Source organism: Eretmochelys imbricata, chromosome 19 (genome assembly GCF_965152235.1).
Source record: "Eretmochelys imbricata isolate rEreImb1 chromosome 19, rEreImb1.hap1, whole genome shotgun sequence".
In the NCBI taxonomy this organism is placed as follows: Eukaryota; Metazoa; Chordata; order Testudines; family Cheloniidae; genus Eretmochelys; species Eretmochelys imbricata.
Genome location: NC_135590.1, coordinates 6,522,749 through 6,534,058, shown reverse-complemented (window position 1 = coordinate 6,534,058; position 11,310 = coordinate 6,522,749). Strand labels below are relative to the sequence as shown.

Here is an 11,310-nt window from a genome sequence, read left to right as displayed (position 1 = left end):
AGTCAAACACTCGCTCCCTGTACCCCGAGTTCTTGTCCTGCTTCTTGTCCTCTCCCAACAGAACAGAATCCTTGGGCTGATGTTCCAGCTCTCTGTCACCACTGCCCACGGTATCATAGACGGACGGTTAGGGTGACCTGTTTCTGGCACCTGAACCTGAAATCATTCCCCTCTCATCCGTGGCCAGTGCCGATGGCAGAGTTTCAACAATGGCTGCTGAGTCATGACATTCTCTTCGCCCTGCTCGGTATCTTCCTTGGCATGGGCCGGGCTTATCATGTCATCCTCAGCTTTTACACTTCACCTGGGAAGGCCCCATTTTCTGCCTGTTAGTTTGTTCTCATGGGCAGGAATGCAGCAGTTCTCATCTGGCGAGTTACCTGCACTTGATGGTAAAGATTTCAAGGTTTGTGGCATCTGAGATGGAGCAATTCTTCCCAAGTGACCCACCTTTTATACTGATAACCCCACCTGCAGGGAATGTCTCACAACTGCATCCTTGGTCAGTGGCAACCTTCAACCTTGGCTACATTTTGGGGGTAAATTCCCACCCATCCTGCATCTTTTATTATTTTACATAGTGCCACAAGTATGCATCGCACTTTACAGGGGAATAGAAAGACAAAGTATCTGTCCCAAGGGACTACAAACTAAGGGATCAGCAGCTGGGGAGGCAGGACATCTGGATGCTATTCTACAGTGCCAATGACTTGATACATGGTCTCGGAGAAGTCACTTCCATCTTCTGTACAATGGGGTTCACATTTGCCCGCCTTTGTGAAAAGCTTTGAGGTCTGTGGGTACAAAATGCTATGCATGTGCAAAGTATTATCACTTGCACAAGAGAAATCTCATTGTGTATGCTGAGGGCTGCAGAATCAAGATTAAAAGATGCTTCCTGGAAATTTGTGATGCAACCAGCATTTACCTCTTGCTTTCTATGGGAAATAACATCTATGCAACACCCAGGACTCTTTGTTCACTGCCCCCGCTCTCAATGTCTGTTTATCATTACTGCAACAAATCCATGGCCAGCTAGGAACTTCCTGGCTGTCACTACAAATTTCACAGCAAGCAGGTATTGAATTGGGTCCCTCCTGTTTCCAAAGCACAGCAGCCTAGCCCTGGAGTCTGGAGGGGAATCACCATTAGCAGTAGAGGGCTTTTGATACCTAGCTGGGCAGGTGCAGGTCCACCTGGCATACCACAGTCTTCATGGTGACCTGGCCCTGACAAGCAAAGGGAAAGGAAGTGGTGGGGGGAGGGGCAGTGTGAGGAGCAGAGTAGGGCAAACCAAGATGGGGGGGGGGCGTCCTATACCAGTGTGGGCCATACCACCACTCGTGTTGGGGTGGAATGGGGCATTCCAATTGTGATTGTGAAGTGGAAGGGGCCATCCTGACACTATCGATAGGGGGGAAGGGCACCTAGGCTAGGCCAATGAGATTGTGGGGGAAATGGGCCATTCCAATACTGATTTTATTTCTGATGGGGGGGGGGTCTGGACCAAACCAGTGCTGACTTGGCGTGGGGGGGGGGGGGAAGATGAGAGACGGTAATTGGCCGGGAACGGGTTATTCCAGTGCGGGATGGGTTATGCCCAGGCTACCTTTGGGAGGGACTATACCAATGCTGGTTTAAGGGGACGGTAACCATACCATTGCCAGTTTGGGGGACATGAGCCGTACCAATGCTGATCGGGGGGTAAGACCGGCCACATCCTGCCGTTTTGGGGGGGGAAAGGCCCGTACCAACGCTGATGGGAAGTGACTGAGTAGGTCATCCCAATGCCGGGACTGGGGGGAGGGCGGGCCGTACCAATGGCGGCTCTGGGGGGGTGGACCATACCAATGCTGACGGGGGAGTGCGCGCGGACCAGGCCATCGCGCGGCGCGGCGCGCGGGGGGGTGTCTGGCCGAGGAGGAGCCGTTTCCCGCGGGGGAGCCGGCGGACGAGGCGGGCTCGCTCACGGTCTCCGCGGCTCCAGCCGGCCGGGCTCGTTCGTCATCCCCCCCCCCTCAGCCGGCAGAGCGGCTGCCGCCGTCGCCGCGCCCCCTCCCTGCCCGGTGTGTGGGAGGCGCCGGGCCCGCTCGGACGGACACAGCCGCGCTCAATGCCCAGGGTGAGGAGCCGGGGTCGGGCCGCGGGGAGGCGGGGGGCGCCCCCAGGTGAGGCGGAGCTGGGGGGGACTGCCCCGGGGGAGGCGGGGGGCGCTCCCAGGTGAGGCGGAGCTGGGGGGGACTGCCCCGGGGGAGGCGGGGGGCGCTCCCAGGTGAGGAGGAGCTGGGGGGGCTGCCCTGAGGGAGGGGGGGATGCCCTAGGGAAGCGGGGGGCGCCCCCAGGTGAGGAGGAGTGGGGGGGGGCTGCCCTGAGGGAGGCTGCCCCGGGGGAGTTGGAGCTGGGGGGGGGCTGCCCCCAGGTGAGGCGGAGGGCTGCCCCCAGGTGAGGCGGAGCTGGGGGGGGGGCTGCCCCCAGGTGAGGCGGAGGGCTGCCCCCAGGTGAGGCGGAGCTGGGGGGGGGGCTGCCCCGGGGGAGGCGGGGGGCGCCCCCAGGTGAGGCGGAGGTGGGTGGGGCGGAAGGGGGGGCTGCCCCGGAGCCTGAGGTATTGGGGGGCTGGTGTGATGAGGTGATGGGGGCTGCCTTGGGCTGAGGATTGAGGAGGTCCTTGGGGCCATGCTTACCCTCCCGCTGTGGGGTGGAAGGAGCCGGGCCCAGGTGGGGGAGTGGGGGGGGGGGTAAAGGAAGGGCTCTGAGCAGTTGCTGGGGGGGGGCTGAGGTGCCTGGGGAGGGCGAGTTGGGGGGATGGGCCGGCGGGAGTAGGATGACGTGGGGGGCAGATGGCACAGGTGTGTCAGTGGGGATGCGCTGGGCCAGTGTGTGCTCGGGGAGGCTGAGGGTTGCACACCCCCCGTGGGCCCTGGAGGGAAGGGGAGGCTGGCCGAGGCAGAGTGGAGGCATGGTGGGGGGCGGGGGGCAGATGTGGGGGCAGATGTGGGGATTGAGGTGCTGGGAGAAGTGGTTTGTGTCTGAGGTAGGGGGTGGGAGTTGCTGAGTTGTGCTGGTGACTCCTCCCGTGGCTCGTTAGCAGGATTAGTCACAAGCTGCATTTTCTCTCCGGGCTTTTTCAGTTGGGGGTGGGAAGAAGGTTGCCTTCTTCCAAAGCTCCTGTGTACATGGAAAGTGAATTGTGAACCCCCAGAATGAACAGCACAGGTTCTGACTCACAACTGCAGTAGTAGTGTTTAAAAAAACAAAACAAAGAAACCCCAACCATGCCGTGACTCAAAGTATAGAAATGTTTGACTTCTATAAGCCCAACTGATAGAAAGAAACTATCCATTTGATAGATTGAGAGCTTGACAAGAGGTAGGAATATAAATACCTGTGAGAATGCTATGCTGAAATGAATGTCTATGAATGTGCATGTCTTTTAATGAGACATGGCTCTAGTTGCAAATCTTCTGTGTGTGTCTAACAGAAATAGAGGGTCAATTTCATAATTCTTAATTACCTCTAATTGTAAGTGTCAGTTTTCAATTCAGAAATTGGAATTTATGTTTTCTGTATCAGAACTGTGAACGTAATCTGTCTCTCAGTTCTTGCCTTGTACTTTGCCCTGTTGTGGAATGCTGCATTGGTTAACTATTGTGAGGCCTCTGGGAGAGGACTTATTAAAGTACAATTCTGGAGACTCTCTTCTAGAGAGAACCGGTATTGTAGACTGTTCATATAAAGGCATTTTTTTTAATTGGGTTAAAATGAGAGAGTCTGTAGATGAGCAGAATGATTCATTAGGTACTATAGTACTATTTAACATCAGATGATTTCTGCAAACTTTAGGGGTGGCATTTTTTGATTGCTTTTGAGGGGGAAGCATGTTGTCAGTTGTAAGCCATGCTAAACTAGTGAATCATCTTTCTTTATCTATAAATGTATTGCCTATGATCAGATTAGTCTGGTACTTTATTCACTTGTTAAAGAGTTGAAGAAAGTGCAGAATGTCTCCATGTAAATATTACTGTTTGAACACTGAAAATGCAGCACCTTAGGGCTTGGAGATTCAGGGTTAAGGTTCCTTTTTTACACGTAGGAACATAGGAATTGCCATGCTAGGTAAGACCAGAGATCTGTCTAGGCAAATATATCAGACAGCAGTCTAAGGGACCTCATAATAGACAATTTAAAATATTGTAACCATAGAGGAATTTTTTTCTTATCCCCATCAGTTAGTGGATGATTTAAGGTCTGAAGCATGACTTTTTATAAATATCCCAACTTTAATCTTTTTAAATATTCAACATCTAAGCCTATTTTTAAGCATACTAAGCTCTGGTGTCAGTATCATATCTTTTGACAATGAGCTCCATAGGATAATTGTGCTGGGTGTTTAAAAAAAAGTTTCCTTTTATCAGTATTAAATTTGTTACCCCCTCAGTTTCATTGGTGTGTCTCTGTGATTTATGAGAGCGTATATCAGTTGGAGTACTGGCTTTTTTGCTCTGATCATTGTTTTGTATACCTCTGTTATTTTCTCTTGTTTCCATCATTTCTACTCTAAACACCCATTCTTTTAGGTCTCACATACAGAAAATCGGGCACTGTCTTGCTCATCTCTTTGAATTTTAACAATTGCCTATTAAAAACTCATTTTTTATTTACTTATAAATTTCAGTGGAGATTGAACATGGCTCAGTAGTATGTGCACCCTGGGCCTTTAACTTTCCACTATACGTTGTCAATTTTCCAGTAGAGACGTGGTAAACTCATAGGCCTGGTCTATGCTAAAAAGTTAGGTCAACCCAGCTACGTCACTCAGGGATGTGGAAAATCCACACCCCTGAGCGATGTGGTTAAGCTGACCTAACCCATGGGTGTAGACAGGGGAGATGGATTACCTATGCCAACAGGAGATCCCCTCCTATCAGTGTAGATAGTGTCTATGCTGAAGTGCTACAACGGTGTTTCAAGTGTAGACAAACTAAAGTGAGATGAATGTGGTACAAGAAATTGAGTTTTTCTACTCTAACTTTATTTACTGAATAATATCTTTACCCTTTTTTGCTTTAATGCTGTGAAAACACCACTATGTTTGCTTCCGGTTTGATGGGTTAGTATTTCTGATTTGAGTTATTTGTCATTTTGAATCTTTAAAAAAAAAAAAAAAATTGGCTTGTGTTAATTTCCTGGTTTTCCACAATATGGCACTTGATGCAAAAAAATTTCACAATTTATTTTGGAATGGGCTGTTAAAATGGAATACAAATCTCACTTTGATATAAGAAGACTATGCAAAATGTCATAAGGTCATTTAAATTTTTTTCTTTGCAATTTAAACACAGTTCTATATTTTGAACGTAGGAGCTTTTAAGCTCATCACGCTTCATTAGGTGGGCCCATTGTTTGTTTTTTGATTATTTTGAAGTTTTCACTTTTAGAAGCCCAGATGGAGTTGCTTGGAAACTGTACTTAAACAATATTCAAATATGGCTCCTCTCTGAGCTGGTTTTAGACATGAGGATTGTTAAAAACATACACAAAATTAAAACAATATTTCCAGTTTCAGAGCTTCTTCGGCGTCTCAGCAAACAGAAACTTCTTTGGCATAAAGCAAATACCCAGTAGCTTATCTTTGGAAATCCAAATGGAGTATCAGCTCATTTCCCACTGTTGAACTGGGCACAGAGATGTTTTCTCTTTTTTGTGTTACAGTGCTTGTGCTGTTGGTTATGTTAGTTGTTTGAGCTCACTCAGATTAGGGAAAGGCAAGTGTTTTCTCCCATCTTCACTGAAGTTTTGATGAAAGATTCGTGCCAGATTGGAAAAAGAGTTGTCTTGTGAAAAACACCTGACTGCTTTTAGACAAGGAGGACTTGTGGCACCTTAGAGACTAACAAATTTATTTGAGCATAAGCTTTTGTGAGCTACAGCTCACTGCTTTTATTCTCTCTTGCTAAATTGACTCCTTAGACTGAATATTTGATTTGTCTTTCTTATCAAACAGAAAATTGAGGTAAGCCTGCCTTGTTTTAGGGCAGAGAACAGAGTGACTTGGCTCAAGCAAAAGGAAAGGAATGAGTCATCACCAGAGCTTGTCAGCAAATTGGTAGGGAACTCATAGGGGTGGGTAGTGAGGAACTGTAGAATTTCTTGACTTCTCCCCTCTCCAGGCACATGTCATTACGAACAAGCTTCCTTTAGAGATTACATTTAAGAATTGTTTCCAAGAAACTATAGAACTGGCATTCTGTTCTCTATACAGTCACACAGCATATTTTAGAAAATAATTGTCGTTGAATTGAGTTCTTGAAGCTTCAGTGTTGCATGTTGTCCATTGTGTTAAACTTGACTAGATTGGAGAACTCTTAGAATCCTGATAAAATCTTTTGCTTACAAAGCACCTTTTGAATCCATCAGAACCCTCAAGGCACTTCTGAATGTGCCTGTGTGGTATTAGGGAGACAAGGTAGGTGAGTTTCAGAGTAACAGCCGTGTTAGTCTGTATTCGCAAAAAGAAAAGGAGTACTTGTGGCACCTTAGAGACTATCCAATTTATTTGAGCATAAGCTCACTTCATCGGATGCATCCGATAAGGTAGGTGAGGTAATATTTTTTTATTGGACCAAGTTCTGTTTGTGAGAGAGACAAGCTTTCAAGCCAGACAGAGCTCTTCTTACTGGGACCGACATGGCTACAACGACACTGCATGCAAACTGTGCAGTATTAACATTTCTCACTTCCACCACACATGAGGTAGAATGTAGCAGTCCTACATAGGAACAGGAAGTGAAGTGTAATGTAGTCAAGTTAAATTACAAGGGAAGTCTAGTTAGGCCACCATATATATGAGAATTGCAATTTTTCTAGGATACAAGTCTTGTAGCACTTTACCCCCCTCCCCCCCAAATAAAACAAAACTCCATGTCACATATTGCAAGTATGTAGGTGTAAAACACAAGAATTAAGATTTCTATGAGAGGGAAGGAAAGAAAGCAAGTTCAGCAATTCATGACTTAAGTAATCTCATTAAAAGAATATCAAATATGGAATTCAACTAAGAACAAAATGAGTTAACATAAACTTGATTGCAAGGTGCCGTTCTCACAAATACTGAAGGTATCCTTTTAATATAAACTGCAAATTAGCAGGTTTTGCTTTGCATCCTGTGCACTAGGTTATTTTGAAAGGTGATCCAAGTAACCTTTCCTAAAGTATCTGTATCTTGCAATCCTGGGAAGCTGCAGCTGTTGCAATCTGTTTAACTGCCTTGATGTAGCAAGGGAAACACGTGTAAATGTAGGTTTTGGATGGGGTGGTGAAGACAGGGAGCACATTATGATTGTTGTTACTTGCTTGTCAGAAGGACTGTTTTGCTGATCTTGTGCAGGGTAAATACAGAAGTACAAGGATTTTGCACAGTCGAATGACTTAATTTAGGTATCAATCCACAGTAAAGTAGGTAATCTCTAAGTATAAAATCAAACTTAAATGCCATTACTAAAATTCACACATTTAACATTGCCTTCTGTTTGTCAAGTCAGGAATCACATTTGACCGTTTTTGGTTCATCTAAAAAAATAAGTGACTATTGTAGCATTTTTTAAAATAAAACTTTAGAGCAGGTGCGGGCAAACCTTTTGGCCTGAGGGCCGAATTGGGTTTCGGAAATTGTATGGAGGGCCGGTTAGGAGAGTGCTGTGCCTCCCCAAACAGCCAGGCGTGGCCCAGCCCCTACCCCCTAACTGCCCCTCCCCCCTGCTTCTCACCCCCTGATGCTCCCCCCAGGACTCCTGCCCTATCCACACACCACACCCTCCCCCACTCCCTGTCCCCTGACTGCCCCCCGCCACCCCATCCAACCCCCCCTCTCCTTCCTGACTGCCCCCCGGGACCCCTGCCCCCATTCAACCCCCCCTGTTCCCCACCCTCTGACCACCCCGATCCCTATCCATACCTCTGACCACCAACCTGAACTCCCCTGCTCTCTATCCAACCCCCCGGCCCCTTACTGCGCTTCCTGGAGCACCGGTGACTGGCGGAGCTATAGCCGTGCCACCCAGCTGGAGCCAGCCACCCACCGCGCAGCACAGAGCACCGGGTGAGGCTGGGCTCTACAGCTGCGCTGCCTCAGGAGCTCGCAGCCGCGCCACCCAGAGCATTGCACCGGCAGCAGAGTGAGCTGAGGCTGGGTGGAAGGGGGAACAGCAGGGGAGGGGCTGGGGGCTAGCCTCCCAGGCCAGGAGCTCAGGCCGGGCAGGAGGGTCCCACAGGCTGGATGTCGCCCGCGGGCCGTAGTTTGCCCACCTCTGCTTTAGAAGCTAATATAGGGATCTTTTTCCGTCTGTTTGTTTTTCACCATAACTCTTGCAAATTGTACAGTATTTTTGCATGTAATTTAGCTAATAAAGATGGCTTTTTAAGTCATATCAAGTGCTATGAGGCTATTATAAGGGTGTCTAAATAGCAAAAGTAATCACGTCAGTGCAAGGCCTACTTGGGTTTGTAACAGACCAGTCACAGCTCACTGCAGTACTGAGGTGTTGGATGCCTTCTTGCCCCAGTCACATAATACTTCATGAAATTATCCATAAGAAGACAACCTAGCTGTAATGTTTTGGTAGCCATTCACTTTTCTTTTCCCTCTTTCTGAAGAACAGAAACTGAGAATCAAAGTTACCTCAGAATTGTTCATTTTGTGGCATTCATTGAGGTTGAAGCTAGGTTATATGTTCATTCTGATCAATCATAATGGCCAGTCAGTGCTCCCAGGATTAAGTGCCTGTTGATATCTTGACTGGCAAAGTGAAAGACGTTTACATTTACTGTCTGAATTTAGGGGCTTTTTAATCTGGCCTGATGGATAATAGTTTTCCTTAACTCCTTAAAAAAAAGTTACTTCACTGATCTAAATTGTTCCCTTACCTTATGGTATTTAACAGTTTGGGGGCAAATGTGCATATAGACAACCAAATAGTCTTTAGATACTTATTTAACTTGGCATACGGTAGAGTTTCTCAAAATATTCAAATATTTAACACGTAGCATTTCACATCTTTAAATAATTCTTCAGACATTAAATACAAATCTTCACATCAGGGGTAATCAACAGACGGCCCATAGTCCAAATCTGGACCGCCAGAGGCTTTTCAGTGGATCGTGGGATGTGACGGAACTTGGGGCTTTAGCACCATGGCGGGGGAGGGGTGTGCTTCTGGAGAGACCTGTCACCCACACCGCTCCCCAGATATCCTGACCTGAGGCGGAGGGGGAGAGGAAGGGGGGAAGAAACCTGACCCCCCCACTTGGTTCCCCTGGGGGGAAGGAGGAAAGGAAGAGTCCTTCCCCCACATGGTTCCCCAGAGATCCCGATCTGGGACAAGGGGGGGGTAGAAGCAGAGAGATTTTCCCGTGCTGTGTCTCTGCAGAGACACTGACCCAGGAGAGGGGAGCAAAGAGACCTGCCCCTCCATGGTTCCCCAGAGACCCTAACTTGATAGATGTGTACATCATACACCCATCTCTTCCTAGAACTATCCATAATCACTTTGTCTCCCTTTGCAGGGCAAACATCTCTAATTCTGCCGCTTTGCACCACTCCTAGCTGCAAGTTTTCATCTAAAGGCATGACCTAGAGCAGGAGTAGTCAATAGGCAGCCTGCAGGCCAAATTCTGACCGTCAGACGCCTTTGAATGGCCCCTGAAATCTTTTTACTAACTTATTATCGAGTTTTTATGATTTTCTCTGCAGTCTGGACCTTTACTATACCTTGAACAAGAAATCTGGACCTTGACACACTCAAAATTGATTTACCCCTGCTTTCCATCTTCAAATCATTCTTCAGATATTAACTAAATAAACAGTTACTGCCCCCATGGGAGTATTATAGGATTATTAGCCCCATTTTACAGATGATGAATTGAGATGCCAAAAATAAGGCCTGGTCTATGCTTAAAAATTAGGTCGATTTAGTTACAGTGCTCAGGTGTGAAAAATCCATCTGTGTAGACAGATCTAGGTTGATGGAAGAATTCTTCTGTTAGCCTAGCTACTGCTGCTTGGAGAGGTGGATTATCTACAGCAATGAGCAAACCCCTTCCGTCGCTGTGGGAAGCGTCTATGCTACGGTGCCGTAACAGCACTGCTACGGTACTGGACCTGTGCTGATGAAGCGCCTGTAGTGTAGACATGGTCTAAATGACTTGCCGGAGGCCACCCAGTGAGCTGTTGTAGAGCCGTTATTAGGACTCTGAGTTTCTGACTCTCAGTCCCACACTTGATTCATGAGAACATACGGTCTCCTTTGTGTACTGTAATAAAGACATCCAACTTTGTGGATGTTTCTCTTATCCTGGGAAAAGAAATTTGGGTAGAGTGTAACTCTTTGATTTGCTGTTGAATGGGAGAATTGTAACCTCAGTGACCATGTGTTGCTGCAACTACAAGTATAGTTGAATAGAGTTGGAGGAGGCTCCTTCCTTTCAGAGAATCGTGTGCTTGAAAAATGTCAGAATGGGTAGTTTTAGAACAATAAAAGAAAATGTTCTCTCCACCAGAGACTGTTGTGTTTCCATAGTGCTGTCAGGATGCTAGGGACTCTCCTCTCATGTATTGCATGATCACTAAACTGCTGAACTGTCCCATCTGTTTAAACAGCTTTACCAGGTCCTCAAGAGTAAGGAAGTTAACTTATTATAATTTTCCTTTTTGATATAACTAATCTTTCTTTAGGCCACTGTCTAAAAAGTGTCAATTGACTCTCAGTATATGCTTAAATGGAATACATTGTTTCTGCCTGAAAGAGGACCACATTGCTCTTGCTCAAGAGTTTACAGGTGCTGAACACATGCATATGCCATGATTTTAGTAATTTTTTTTTACTAAGTACATCAGAGCTGTAGCAGACTGGGAGACATCACAACTAATCTGTTTGCTTTGAATTCTTGAAATGTGTACAAGATAAAGTTGTGACCAGTTCTCATGAATTGACAGGTGCAAGGACTTAACAGTGATGTATTAGATGGAACTCTTCCTTCTAGGGAGAGAATTTATAATGTAATCCTGTAATTATAAAACTGATAAATATTCCAAGGTTCATTCTAGAAATCTGAATTTCATTCACTTAGAATAAAAACTGTGTTAGGGTTGGGTAAGGTGACTAAAAGCATCCTTGTTCTTGTCTGTGGCATCCTAATTAAAAATGTATTTTTTTTGGCTTTGAAAGCAACTCTTTAAGGAAATAATTGCTGTTCTGCAGTTGATTTTTGACTTGGTGTCAGAGAAAGGGTAATTGATTGTATGGGCCATTTTGATGT

General features: G+C 46.6%; 1 protein-coding gene across 2 annotated transcripts in view; it reads left to right on the top strand.

Annotated features, from left to right (window-relative positions):
* Positions 1–1,873: 1,873 nt before the first annotated feature.
* Positions 1,874–11,310, top strand: part of PTP4A2 (protein tyrosine phosphatase 4A2) — a 30,008-nt gene continuing 20,571 nt past the window's right edge. For both annotated transcript variants that reach the window (XM_077837761.1, XM_077837760.1), the window contains exon 1: positions 1,874–2,122. The gene's annotated coding sequence lies outside the window, so the exon portion shown is untranslated. The remainder of the gene's footprint in view (positions 2,123–11,310) is intronic.